The sequence below is a fragment of the Cervus elaphus genome, chromosome 7, assembly GCF_910594005.1.
Source record: "Cervus elaphus chromosome 7, mCerEla1.1, whole genome shotgun sequence".
Taxonomy (NCBI): Eukaryota; Metazoa; Chordata; class Mammalia; order Artiodactyla; family Cervidae; genus Cervus; species Cervus elaphus.
The window spans coordinates 25029945-25044890 of record NC_057821.1 but is presented as its reverse complement, the minus strand read 5'-3'; the positions used below and the strand labels follow the sequence as shown (position 1 = coordinate 25044890).

The following is a 14946-nucleotide window of genomic DNA, read 5'->3' as shown; positions in this document are numbered from 1 at the left end:
AGGAAAACCTGCTTCCTCCACTTTCATAGCCTCTCAGTCTTTGTTCTCATCCTCACTTGGGATTCCTCCAAGAATGTCAGGTATGGTTGGATCTCAAGCTTAGCAAGAGAGACCATTCTCTGTGCTGTGATTTGTGGGTCATGGGAAGAGACTCTACCTCTGAAATATATCTTTGTGCTTTGCTGAAATCCTCTCTTTGAAACGTCTCCGTTAAGGATTTTCTTGAAAAATTAAAAATACACACCTCTAGGAGGCTGATGTATTGAGCTGGTAAGGTAGATTCAATTTTCTAGTCATCCTCTGAAAATCTTCCTTTTAAGGGCTCCAGTCCCAGCAGCCCTAGGACAAATCAGCTGCTGTTTTCCCCTGGCCCAGATGACTACAGTGGTGGGCACAGCTCTAAGTAAATCAGACTGTTTGGGACACACTGGACTTGGAACACTACCCTGAAAAGTCTGGTTGAGAGAGTAGTTGGTTTGGAAAGTGACAGAAAGATATGTGTGCCCTAGTGCATCTCCCTTGACCAGCTGAGCCAAACCTAGCAGAGGGTAGTGGAGGCTCTTAACCCCAGGCAGCCATCACACACACACACAGACACACACGCACAGACACACACACCCAGTCACTTGGACTCACAGAAACAGATGTTGTCTCACAATGGGAATCTCTGTGATGTGGAACTGTTTGTGTTTTTCTTCTCCCCGATGTAAGGAGACATCCCGGTCATGGTACCCTCTGGAGCGATGCTTGGAGGAGGGTAAAGGGCAGGTTGGGAAGTCGCTCAATACCAGGACCACTGCATTTACCAGCCTGATACTGCCGAGATTATCTGTTGAAGCTCTCAGGAGCTAGGTGATGAGTGATTCTTTCCTGCCTCATCCTTCCCCCCACAACACAAACCTCCTCTACCAAGTCGGTGTGGCAGGTGAGGAAAGGTGCAGCAAATGGAATGAGAAGAAGGCATATCAAACCCACACTTCTGCTTGAAACATCTGATTTGTATGACCCTTCACACTTTCTTATTTGGTCCCACCCCCTGGGAGAGGCCACGGTGCCAATTTGAAAGGTGCTAGCTACCTGAAGCCTTGATATTTCTTATGGCTGCCCCACAGTCTATCCCCCAGGGCTAGATCAGAATCTGAATTCTCTACCTTTACCACCACTTCCCATCTTGTGCTCTTATCTTTGAAGGTTATTTTCTCTTTCATTTCCTTCCCTGGAGGAGAGCATGGCAACCTACTCCAGTATTCTTGCCTGGAGAATCACCATGGACAGAGGAGCCTGGCAGCCTACCATCTGTGGGATTGCAAAGAGCTGGACACGACTGAAGAGACTTGGTACACACACATGTACTGTGTCAGTTACAGGGGAATCAGCGATCACAAAGGTGCCATTCCCTCTACCGTGATGCTTGTGGCCTGCAAGGAAGACAGAAAAAGTCAGGAAAGACAACCTCGGTCACCTGGGGTCCTTCTGTCTATCCAAAAATTTTTTCCAATTTTATTATCTAAGATTGGAATTTTAGTCAGCCAAAGGGCTCCTCCTCCCTGTAGGGATTCCTGGAGGGAATCTTGGATTCTTCCAGGCTCCTGGGTTCCTAGGTATTGCTCTCTGATCTTGTTTGTGACCCACTTTCTCCTTCCAGGTGGCTCTGATGTGACCTGACTGGAAAGGTTTGCCTTTGGGCACCAAATGCTTTTCTATCTTTGTCTCTGTCTGTCTGTCTCTCTCCTTCTACTGCTAAAACTATCTCTGAGGCAGAAGGAAAGCTTGTAAGTGAGCAAAAGTGTGTCTGTTGAAGGCTTTCGGTTCAGCAAGCAGGAGGAGGATGAGAGTAGGACTGACGTTTTGAAGAGAATGATAGACTTTGGTATCACACAAGGATTGCTGGACAGATGTCCCCAAACTTGTGCAAGTGACAGAACCCCCAGGAATCATGGCCTCTGTGAATTACTGAGAGTTAGTAATTCATACATGTCTTAATAGTATTTACCTCAGCTTGATAGGGTTGTCATATTTTAAGTTTACCTTGTTTAGTTATATGTTTGGTTAAATTTCATGCTATAAAACAATATATGGTCAATCATATATACTTGTGCATTAAAAAACACTCTGTATGATGAGGTGTGAAAAGCAACTCTGAGATTTGATTTCTGCTGACTTGATTCGGGAGGAGAGAGTAGAAGGACATGGTGGCCAAGTCACACTTATGATGGATACACCCAATTTTCTAATATGTGCTGCTACCACCATAAATGTGGGAGATTAAGCTCATTGATTTTTTTAGTCATTTCTGAACATTCAGCAGGAGTAATTAAAATCGATCATTTAGAAATGTACGTTGAGCAGTATCTTCTCCATAGGAGCTCTTTTTCCTTCCTTCTTTTCCTCTTTTGTCCCTCCTTCTACCTTTCCCCGCTTCCTTGGTGGCTCAGACGGTAGAGTGTCTGCCTGCAATGTGGGAGACCCGGATTCGATCCCTGGGTCTGGAAGATCCCCTGGAGAAGGAAATGGCAACCCACTCCAGTACTCTTGCCTGGAAAATTCCATGGACTGAGGAGCCTGGTAGGCTACAGTTCATGGGGTCGCAAAGAGTTGGACACGACTGAGCAATTTCACTTTCCTACCTTTCCCCCCCTCCCTATCTTCTTTCTTTCCTTCCTTTCTTCTCTCTGTCCTTTCCACTCTCTTTCTTCCTTTTTTATTTAGAACCTATTCGAACTTGCTGATCTCCAGTTTGAAGAAATTTGGAAAAATTACAACTATAGTAACAAGTCAGGAGTATTTCAAGTTGAGTAATGAATGATTGTGGAATATTTCTCTTCTAGCAGTAGAGCCAGGTTTTCCCTGTTTGAATTTTCTTTAGCCCGGAACTCGGAGCTGAGGCTGAGAACAGGCAAAGGGTCTTTTTAAAAAGTGTAGTATAATTGATTTACAATGTTGTGTTAATTTCTGCTATACAACGAAGTGACTCAACTGTATGTATACATATATCCCCTCCCTCATGACACTATCCCCTTCCCCCATATCACACCCATCTGAGTCAGCACAGAGCACTGAGCTGAGCTCCCTATGCTATATACAGCAGCTTCCCACTAGCTATCTATTTTACACATGGTAGTGGAGGAGGCAATGGCACCCCACTCAAGTACTCTTGCCTGGAAAATCCCATGGACGGAGGAGCCTGGTAGGCTGCAGTTCATGGGGTCGCGAAGAGTAGGACACGACTGAGTGACTTCACTTTCACTTTTCACTTTCATGCATTGGAGAAGGAAATGGCAGCCCACTCCAGTGTTCTTGCCTGGAGAATCCCAGGGGAGGCGGAGCCTGGTGGTCTGCCGTCTATGGGGTCACACAGAGTCGGACACGACTGAAGTGACTTAGCAGCAGTAGCAGCATTGTGTATATATGGGGCTTCCCTCGTAGCGCAATGGTGAAGAATCCGCCAGCCAATGCAGGGGACGATGTTCCCTGGTCTGGGAACATCCCCTGGAGAAGGAAATGGCAACCCATTCCAGTATTCTTGCCTGGGAAATCCTGTAGACAGAGGAGCCCAGTGGGCTACAGTCCATGGGGTTGCAAAAGAGTCAAACATGACTTAGTGACTGAACAACAAGAATACATATGTCAGTGCTATCCTCCCAATTAGACCCTTCCTGTCCCCCCCACTGTGACCACATGTCTATTCTCTACTTCTGTGTCTCTATTCCTGCAGCTCCTCTGTACCATCTTTCTAGATTCCATACATATGTGCTAATCTATATTTATTTCTCTCTCTCTGACTTACTTATACATGACAAACTCTAATTTCATCCGCATCACTATAAATGACCCAATTTCATTCCTTTTCATGGCTGAGTAATATTCTACTGTATGTGTGTACCACAACTTTATCCATTTCTCTGTCAATGTCCTGCTATTGTAAATAGTGCTGCAATGAGCATTGGGAGACATGTGTCTTTTTGAATTATGGTTTCCTCAGGATCTATGCCCAGTAGTGGGATTGCTGGGTCACGTGGTAGTTTTATTTTTATTTTTTAAGGAATCTCCATACTGCTCCCCATTGTGGTTGTGTCAATTTACATTTCCACCAGCAGTGCTAGAGGGGTCCCTTTCTCCACCCCATCTCCAGCATGTGGTGTTTGTAGATTTTTTGATGATGGCCATTCTGATTTGGTGTGAGGGGATGCCTCATAGTAGTTTTGATTTACATTTCTCTGATAATGAGCAATGTTGAACATCTTTCCATGTGTTTATTGGTCATCTGTATGTCTTCTTTGGAGAAATGTCTGTTTAGGTCTTTGGTTCATTTTTTAAAAATTAGTTGTTTTTTTTTTTTTTATATTGAGCTGCATGCATGCTTGTATGTTTTGGAGATGAATCCTTTGTCCATTCCTTCATTTGCAAATATTTTCTTCTATTCTGAGGGTTGTCTTTCCATCTTGTTTATGACGTAGGCAAAAGGTCTTAAAAAAAAAGAGGAAGAGTCTCCAAAGGGAATGTTTGTGATACACAAACATTATTCAAGATGAAAGTTTCTACTTCTTTTCAATGAAGAAAATGCATGCATTTCCCCCACCCCCCTCTTTTCTCTCTGCAGCTGAAAGACACAGTTATTACATTTCTGTGGTAAGCATCACCATGGTGAGCCATCAACTAGTCAGGATGGTATAGACAGTCTGGTTAACCACACAGCTCACAGACATGGAGCCGGAGAGAACGGGGCTTGTGGGAGCTGACTTGAATATGACCCAGAGATAAAGACTCAGTTATCTGGGACAGTGATGCACTTCATGAATACTTTACACAACAGCAACAGCTATTTAAGGACAAAAGTTAAAACCGGATACTGTACGATGTGTGTCTCTGTCATTTCAGAAAATTTTCCAGATAATCTGGAACCACTGGTTATAGAAGTATTAAACAAATGCTTAAGCCCAGTTGGAGGTACTGTACTTCCTGATAAAAATATACATGTCTGTATAATTTATAAAATAACTTGTAGCCTGCAAATATTTTTGTCCTTTTCTGGAACTTGCCCTTGGGCAAAATTGTTTGCTCATCACTGGTACAATGACATAGTAAACTGAATACATGTTTTTCAAATATAAATATGATGTCTTAGAACAGAGCTTTTGCTGAAATTTGAAGAGCAAGTAGTTTGAGGTTGTGTGTGTGTATGTGTGTGTGTGTGTGTGTGTGTGTGTGGACTCAGTTGCTCAGTCATGTCTGACTCTTTGCAACCCTATGGACTGTAGCCTACCAGGCTCCTCTATCCATAGGATTTCTTAGGCAAGAGTACTGGAGTGGGCTGCGATTTTCTCCTCCAGGGGATCTTCCTGACTCAGGACCCAGGGATCAAACTTGCATTTCTGTGTCTCCTGCATTGCAGGCAGATTCTTTACAGCTAAACCACTGGAGAAGCCTAGCTTGAGGTTATATTCTCTAGCAATTGGCTTCTTTCACATTCATAATGCTTTTCAGATGCAGTCATGTTCCGATGTGTCAGCAGTTTGCTTCTTATCATTGTTGACTATATCCCGTCGTATGGCTGTGTTAACATTTATTCCTATACCAGTTGGTGGACGTTTGAGTTTGCAGTTTTTGGTTATGATGATGAGAAATTTACATGTAGGTCTTTGTTTGGACCTACATGGACCTATCTTTGGACCTACCTTTATTTTTCTTGGGTAAATGCCTAAGAGTAGGGTTCCTGGGGCTTATGATAAGTGTACATTTAACTGCCAAACTGGTTTCCAAAGTGATTCTATCGCTTTGCATTCCCACTGAAACGTGAGAGTTCTGGTTGCTCCTACATCCTTCTCTGCACTTGGTATCACTAGTTTTAAAATTTTAGTCATGCTAGTGAGTGAGCCCAGAGAAGGCAATGGCACCCCACTCCAGTACTCTTGCCTGGGAAATCCCGTGGACCGAGGAGCCTGGTAGGCTGCCGTCCTTGGGGTCGCCAACAGTCAGACACGACTGAGCAACTTCACTTTCACTTTTTACTTTCATGCATTGGAGAACGAAATGGCAACCCACTCCAGTATTCTTGCCTGGAGAATCCCAGGGATGGGGGAGCCTGGTGGGCTGCCATCTATGGGGTCGCACAGAGTCGGACACGACTGACGTGACTTAGCAGCAGCAGCAGCAGTGAGTGAGTCAGGGTATTTCAATGTGCTTTTAATTTGCATGTCACACACACTATACATATACATATATATATAAAACATATTATTTATGTATATACTATATGCTTATATGTATATATATATAGTTGTGGTTTTTTTTGGCCACACCATGTGGCATGTGGGATCGTGGTTCCCTGACCAGGGATTAAACCCTCACCCCCTGCATTGAAAGACCAGGGTATTAAGCACTGGGCTGCCAAGGGAAGCCCCATCATACTATGTTGATTTACACACTTGTGCTGTCAAAGAACTCTGCCTCTTAGTTTGGGTGTCACCGCCTGGGGACTGCATGTGTAAGGGGCTGATCCCAGGTACCAGCAGCTCCATCTTGGTCAATGCTTTATTTGAAAAGCTGATATTTTCCCCCTACCCTTTTATGTCAACTTTTCCTGACCTTAGGAGTGTTCCTCTGAGCCTCTCTTCACAGAACATATGGCATCTTGCCATGTGTTCTTTAATGAGTAATCTTGTTCTAGTTTTATCCTTTATTCATAATCTATCTTTCATCTTTCTCTTATTTCCTGGTAGCTTGGCATCCATCTCTATTCAGAACCCACTGCAGGTGATACTGGGTTTTGCTGGCTTTCGTGTTTGTGCCATCATCTCTCAATCACAGTTATATGTTGGAAACTTCGGCCATCATCATTGATTTTCTTTATTAATTGGTGTTATTCATGATGCCCGGTGATTCTGATACATCTGTTCCATTGCAAACAAATATCTTGGAATGGAGTCCTGAACAACACAGCCCTGGACTACTAAGTCATATAATAGGGACTGGACATGTAACTTTTTTTTTTTTTTAAGGGGAGCATATTCTTTAGTCTTTATTGAATTTGTTATAATATTGTTTCTGTTTTATCCTTTTTTGGCCTGGAGTCATATGGGATCTCAGCTCTCTGAACCAGGGATCAAAACTGCAACCCCTGTGGGTGAGAGAGAGGCAAGGAACCAAGGTCATGTGTCCTTGCTAAGTTTTGGAGCCTGCTTGCTTTTGCCTGAGGGGCTTTACAGTGTGAGTTCCTCAAGCTTGGGTCTTGACTGAGCCCATCTTTCCACGTCCCCATTAGACATCTCCACGTGTATGTCCCACAGACAGCTCAGACTCAATAAGCTCAATGTCGTTCACCATTCCCATTGGCACTTAGCCTAAGACTCTTCTTTCTTCCATTCCTTATCTTACTGTTGGGCATTGCCATCCACACCATTAAACAAGTCAGCAATCAGGTCGCCATCATTACCTTTCTCCATTCCTGCCTACTTCTCCCCAACTTCCACATCAAATCCTACTGATTTTTACCGTAAAAGTTTCTCGGATTTATACCTTCTCACCATATCTACTGCCACTACTTACCATCTTTCTCAGGAAAATCATATCTTTTCAATTAGTTCCTCCAGGCTGTGAATGCCATTCCTGTATCCATTCAATTTAATTCTTCAATTAGATTCAGTAACTATTTGTTGTACACCAAGTACTATTCAAGTGGGCACTCTCAACTTCTAGGCAAGTGTTAGTCTATCTCGGACACTTCCTCTTGATTGCTTCCTCACTAAACCACATGTTAGGATTTTGAACCTAAGCTGATCTTTCCTCCACTCCCCTGTCATCTCATCCCCCAATCTGGCCACTCTGCCCTTGGTGAATTCCATTACTCTCCAGGCTAAATTGGAGCCAGATACATCAATTAGCAGTAGATTAAATTGCACCTCAGTGACATGCAAGTGGAATGGAAAAGTTAATAGTTATTGGTGACTGGTGTGAGGGTTGAGTACCCCAACTCTAACGATCTGTGTCACCTGTCTCCTTGTCCCTTGCTAAACCCTATAATCAGTTTACAGTCCTTTACCCTTGTGTCCTTATTCCCCTTCCTATCCTGCTTAAATTCCATGGCCAGTTATTATTACCACTCCTTTTGCACACGACCTCCATCCTTATCTCTCTCACTTGGTTGTATTCAACCTTAGTTAAATTCAAGTCTCCACTTATTTTGTGCCTGAATGTGGGTGGAGAAAAATCTGCAGTCCTGCTGACTAATCTCACTTGAAATGCATGACCGCTAACCTCAGTGGGGCCTGTAATTCTGCTGAAACACTCATTTGTGCCTCCACTCTCCTACCTGACTATTACATGTTTTCTCTTATCTTCTGGTGCCAGTCACCAAGCTATTGCCTCTTAACTCCTGGATCTATATATTTCCTCAAATCTCCACTACCTCGTTCACCATCTTCACTCTTGATAGATAATCTTGCTTCTTTTTTTAATCCAGAAAATTAAGGCAACCAGAAGAGAACTTCTATAAATTATATATATATATATAAATTATATATATATATAAACCCACATCCACATGCCTGGATCCACTTACTGTCCTGTTCCTCTAGGTGACCTGACTGTACTCCAAGCTAAGGCCAACTCTTTCATTCATTCACTCACCCCATCTCCAGAATTCTTCCTGAGAAAGATTTCTTACTTCAGTTAAATTTCCATAGATCTTCCTAAACGGGTAATGCCACTTTGCAGTATGCAATTACTGAATACAATTTAACATAGTATTATATCATTATTCAATGTCCTTATGACCAACACCGCTTTATTCCTGAATCAATTTCATTCATTCATTTCTTTCTTAATTAAAACACTAAGGTTATTATGGGGACTTCCCTGATGGTCCAATGGTTAAAATTCACCTTCCAATGCAGGGTATGTGGGTTCGATACCTGGTCGGAGAACTAAGATCCCACATACCATGTAAGCCCGTGTACTACAACAAAGACTGAACACAGCCAAATTAAAATAAAACAAAGCAAAAAGGTTATTATGGCTTCTTTGACATCCCATAGCATCCCTCCTCCCAATAATGAAGTAATAGTTGTAATGAATCTTTATCGAATGGTCCATGATCCCAATTCAAGACAAAGATTTCAGTTGGGCAAAAGGACTTCTTGTGTTTTGGGGTAATAATCACTGTTTTGGGATAGGTGTATATTTGAAGTTCTTAAAAATTAATCTTGATGTTTTTGTTCATATATGGTATCACTTTTTCTTATCTTTTGACAGAGGAATGGACTGGAAGACCATTCAAACGTTCTTCCAACGTAAGCTTTATAATTATCCTTGTAATCATCCAATAAGACCCAGCTAAGGCCTCCTTGGCAGATAAAGGTGAACAAGCCAGCCTTTTATCCTTTGTCTTCCCAGTAATTAATGCAGGCTCAGTTGATGTTAGGGTAGGAGAAAATCTTCACTGCTACCCCTGTCTCCGTCATCCTCATCCCTAGATGGCATACGTCTGGGTATGTGCAAACCACCGGGTACTGTTACTCCTTCCAGGAACTCATGAGAGTAACTCACCTGCAGCACTCTAGCAGGAGGCACGTGAGATAGAGATCACCTTCGAGCGCAGCCTTTGAAGGCTGCTTGCTCTCAACCACAGAGTACACGGACTTCCTCTCCATCACCATCAATGAACTCCATGCCCTGAGAATCAACCTTATCAGCTCTGCCCTAAATTGTACACCTGGTTGGCGGGGGGTGGGGGGGGTGCCTGAGAATGTGAGGGATTGCAAGGACAAGCACCCGCCCTCGAAGGCTTCAGGCCTCTCTCGGTATTTACACCAGCCTCCCTAAGTGCTCTTTTTGCGACAGGCTCTGAGCTTCTGAACCTGGATTCTAAATAAGCCTTCTGGTTAAAGAAACAGGAAAAGTAAAAGGAACATGCCACCTCCCTGCTCTCTCTCTCTAACCCTTTAATTTCCTAAGCCTTCAATTGCTTTTATCACTCCTCTCCCAGCTGCTCTGAAACTTCTCCCATGCAGAGTTCATATTTCTTTTTCTGGGTGAAGGTTGAGAGACAGCCAAAAAATTGCTTACAGTCATAGAAGTACTAAAACTGAGGCTGAGTGTTGGTGAGAGAAACCATTCTGGGGGAATGCTGGGAGGGAAAATTTGATCAGAGCGAGTGTTGTAGTATTTAAAACTCTTCCCCGATGTGAGAAGTGGAAAACTACTATTGCGATGTTAGCCTTTTGATTTGTGATATTTTGATATTTAAATGCTGCAGAACTCAATTTCCTCCTGTTTCTCTACCTTCACCTAAATTGCCACCATAACTGTCTTTTTATCCTGATGAATTTATTTTTCATCTGAGGTAACCACAAGGCTGAGCATATGATGGAGATTCGGCCTAAACTGATAAAAATAAATAAGCCATTTGATAATATGCCCCAGAGTGGGTAATTTATGCTTTCAACATGAATGGGTCCTTCATGGTGGTGTAGAATGTTAATATATATGGTGGTGGTTTTCAATACCAGGGAACAGACAGAACAGCGTAAAAAGGATGAAAGCATACATTTATTTCAGTGTTGATTTGTGTGGGTGAGATGTTTTTATTGACGTTTTGAACATAGAGCTTTGTTTTTAGAAGTGTATTATTTGCGATATTGTGGGTTTTTTCCCAACTGGAGTGGATTCTTACCTTCTGTTTTCCTACTTGGCATTCCTGCCACAAGGGGGTGCAATGGCCATGATTATGGAAGCCTGGATGTTTTAAAGTTTTATTTTGTCTTGTTTTATTTTATTTACTTTATGTTATTTTTAATTATACTATATTATTTTATTTTTTAGTCTGAGGTTCCAGGTTTCAGATATTGACTTTCTTAGAGCCATTTTCATGTAACTGCATACCTTGCATTTATCATATAATTTTATTAAGAATGATAATGATTTATCTGAATTACCAAGCAACCGTTATTTTTTAAGTTTCCAGTTTTCAGATCATAAAGGCATGCCATTAAAAAAAAAGGTGTTACTTTAAAATCAGAAATTATACAGAAAACATGAAAATTAATCCATTCTTCATGACCTAGAGTAATTCCTGTTAGTATTTTTATTCCTGTTACTAATATTTCCTTCCTGTTTTTAATACCTGATTTACAATTGAATAGTTTCATGTCTCTCATCCTGACTTTTACTCAAATACTTATACTACATTTTAAACATTTCAAAATGTTTTATGATATTTATGATAAGCTATGATAGTTTTGTGGGCTTCTCTGGTAGCTCAGACGGTAAAGCGTCTGCCTATGATGAGGGAGACCGGGGTTCGTTCCCTGGGTCGGGAAGATCCCCTGGAGAAGGAAATGGCAACCCACTCCAGTATTCTTGCCTGGAAAATCCCATGGGCTGAAGATCCTGGTAGGCTACTGTCCATGGGGTCGCAAAGAGTCGGACACGACTGAGCGACTTCACTTCACTTCTGTGATAGTTTTATATGTAGTTTTATTAATATATTTTAAAATATTATTTTTCTCTAATAACTTTCTAGATGATTAGAGGTCCAAAGAGTATGAATATCTTTAAGGTTCTTGAGTGAAATTATAAAATTGCTTTTCATAAAGTTGTATCTGTTTACATTAATTAGCAGTGAATAATTGCTCAATTTGGCACATTCTGGCCAACATTATTACAGTTAAAAAGATAAGTCTGGCTACTTGGATAGGGGATTGTTCAATGTGAATTTATTTATTAAGGGTAGTAAATATTTTTGCATGTACTTCAAAGACATTTTGATGCCTTATTACATTGTCAGTTTATATCTTTTGAGCAATGTTCTGAATGCTTGTCTTGTCAATGAGCATGAGGTTTCCATTATTATACATAAAACAGATAATCAATAAGGACCTACGGAATAGTGCAAGGAGTTATAGCCAATATTTCATAATAATCTACAAGGGAAAATAATCTGAAAAAATTATACACATATATGTATATCTGAACCACTTTGCTGTACACTCAAAACTAACACAACTTTGTAAATCAACTGTGCTATGCTCAGCTGCTTCAGTTATGTCCAACTCTTTGCAACCCCAAGGACTTCAGCCCATCAGGCTCCTCTGTCCATGGAATTTTTCAGGCAAGAATACTGGAGTGGGTTGCCATTTCTTGACTTTTATGCGGAGTACATCGTGTGAAATGCTGGGCTGGATGAAGCACAAGCTGGAATCAAGACTGCCGGGAGAAATATCAATAACCTCAAATATGCTGATGATACTACCTTAGTGGCAGAAAATGAAAAGGAACTAAAGAGCTGCTTGATAAAGGTGAAAGAAGAGCGTGAAAGAGCTGGCTTAAAACTCAGCATTCAAAAAACAAAGATCATGGCATCTGGTCCCATCACTTCATGACAAACAGATGAGGAAACAATGGAAACTGATAGACTTTATTTTCCTGGGCTCCAAAATCACTATAGATGGTGACTGCAGCCATGAAATTAAAAGACACTTACTCCTTGGAAGAAAAGCTATCACAAACCTAGACAGCATATTAAAAAGCAGAGATATTACTTTGCCGACGAAGGTTCGTATAGTCAAAGCTATGGTTTTTCCAGTAGTCATATATGGATGTGAAAGCTGGGCAATAAAAAAGGCTGAGCACCAAAGAATTGATTCCTTTGAACTGTGGTGCTGGAGAAGGCTCCTGAGAGTCCCATGGACAGCAGGGAGAGCAAACCAGTCAATCCTGAAAGAAATCAACCCTGAATATTCACTGGAAGGACTGATGCTGAAGCTGAAGCTCCAATACTTTGGCCACCTGATGCAAAGAACCAACTCATTGGAAAAGACCCTGATACTGGGAAAGATTGAAGGCCGGAGGAGAAGGGGATGACAGAGGACGAGATGGTTGGATGGCATCATCGACTCAATGGACATGAGTTTGAGCAAACTCCAGGAGATGGTGAAGGACAGGGAAGTCTGGCATGCTGCAGTCCATGGGGTCACAAAGAGTTGGGCACCTCTGAGTGACTGAACAACAGCTCCAGGGGATTATCCCAACCCAGGGATCGAACCTGTGTCTCCTGCCTCTCCTGCATTGGCAGGCAGACTCTTGACCACTGAGCCACCTAGGAAGCCCCAAAATAGTATGTTAGGAGGAGATGAATGCTATTGAAGAAAATTAAATCAGGGAAGTTGCAGAGGGACTGCCAGGGTGGTCAGAGACACTTTCACTGAGAAGGTGATGTTTGCCCGAAGACTCAAATGAGTGGAAGGAATATTGTGAAACTTCTAGTGGTGAATATGCCAGGCAGAGGGACCAGCAAGAGCAAAGATTCAGAGGTAGGAGTGTGTCTGGTACTTTGGTTCATAGTCTAGATATTCAAAAGTAAAAAAAAGCAAAAACAAAAACAAATTGAGACCCTGTTCTTTAAGAGGTGAATTTTAAACGTTTACTCATTTTGTTCATAGTCTAGATATTCAAAAGTAAAAAAAAGCAAAAACAAAAACAAATTGAGACCCTGTTCTTTAAGAGGTGAATTTTAAACGTTTACTCATTTTGTTCCTTATTTTATACTTTCCAAGTCCCCCCTCCCCCGCTACGAATTTTCTTGTGCCTTTGCTTTTGGCTTTTATCCTTTGTGGAGACTTATAAGGCTTATGATTTGTTTACACTGTCTGATGGTTACGTTTAGATTTTAGCTTATTTATCACATTAGGTGACTTTTAAATCATCTACTTATCAAAGCCAAGAATGGAGTGATAACTTTTGACCTCACTTTAGTGAAGCTGAGGAATTTTCTGCCTTTGTACTGTGTCCCTCGTTTTCATTCCCATTTTGGGGCTTGGTTCACTGAACCTAGATCACAGGCTTAGATGATGGTAATGATATAGATCATCTAGATGTTGATGCTCAATCATCTTGATGCTGATGATTATTGTATTATTATTAGCTTACTTTTTTAGATATATTACTTTTTTTTTTTTTTACAATTTCTTTTGGTTTTTTGACTCACTTGAAAAGCTTTTACAACATTGTTATAAATATTATTTAGACTTAACCCAGTGAATAGTTTGTTTCAGGGCTCACAGGGATCCAGGATATAAAGAATATAAAGAATAAAGTGCCCATTTGAGTTATTGAATTCTTAGCTTTGATTCTTCTGTCAGTCAGCCAAAGTCTATCTCTGAATGTTGTTTTTAACCATGAAGATGCCCACATAGAATTTTTCTCTGTCCTCACATGCTTGAGAAAGCCTTCCAGTTGACTTCACAGAATATTATTTGATGGAGCATTTTGGGTTGAATCATTTATTCTTTCGTTTAACAAATATTTATTGAGAACCAACATGTGTTAGACATTGTTCTTTTTTCTTAAGCAAAATTTGTATTGAACCATTGCATACAGAGAAATGTGCAACTCTTAAATGCATAACTCAATAAAATTTCACAAATGTATCATTTGATGATCAAAGAGGTCTTGTCTGAGCAGAAGCCGTCTGATCTGTACTTTCTCTCCTTCTGGACTTTGAAGATTTTACTCTATTACTTCCTGGTGTTTGATGTGGATAAGCCTGACATCAATATAATTTTGGTTCCTGATTTGGTATTTTATATTTTCCTCCTGGGTGTAGGCTTGTATCTTCTTTATTTTTAGAAATTAAACAAGCTTAATATACTTGCAAGGTATTTTATGTTTAAAAAATACTGAGATGGATGAAAATGGTCAGAAGGTACAAACTTCCAGTTGCAAGATAAAGAAGTCCTGGAACTGTAATGCATAGCATGGTGACTATAGTTAATAACACTGTATTGTATATTTGAAAGTTGCTTAGAGAATAGATCTTAAAAGTTCTAATCATAACCAAAAAAAGTTGTAACTATGTGTGATGATAGATTTAGCTAAATTTATTGCAGAAATCATCTTTTGATATATGCTTATATAAAATTATTATGTTGTACCCCTAAAACTTTCCCTTCT

At 40.9% G+C, this 14946-nt stretch overlaps 1 long non-coding RNA gene across 1 annotated transcript; it reads right to left on the bottom strand.

Annotated features, from left to right (window-relative positions):
* Window positions 1-328: 328 nt before the first annotated feature.
* Window positions 329-14946, bottom strand: LOC122697762. The gene is made up of 3 exons (XR_006342173.1): window positions 14937-14946; window positions 14326-14331; window positions 329-1211 (listed from the first exon to the last, which is right to left on the bottom strand). It is a non-coding gene; the product is annotated as an uncharacterized LOC122697762 (long non-coding RNA).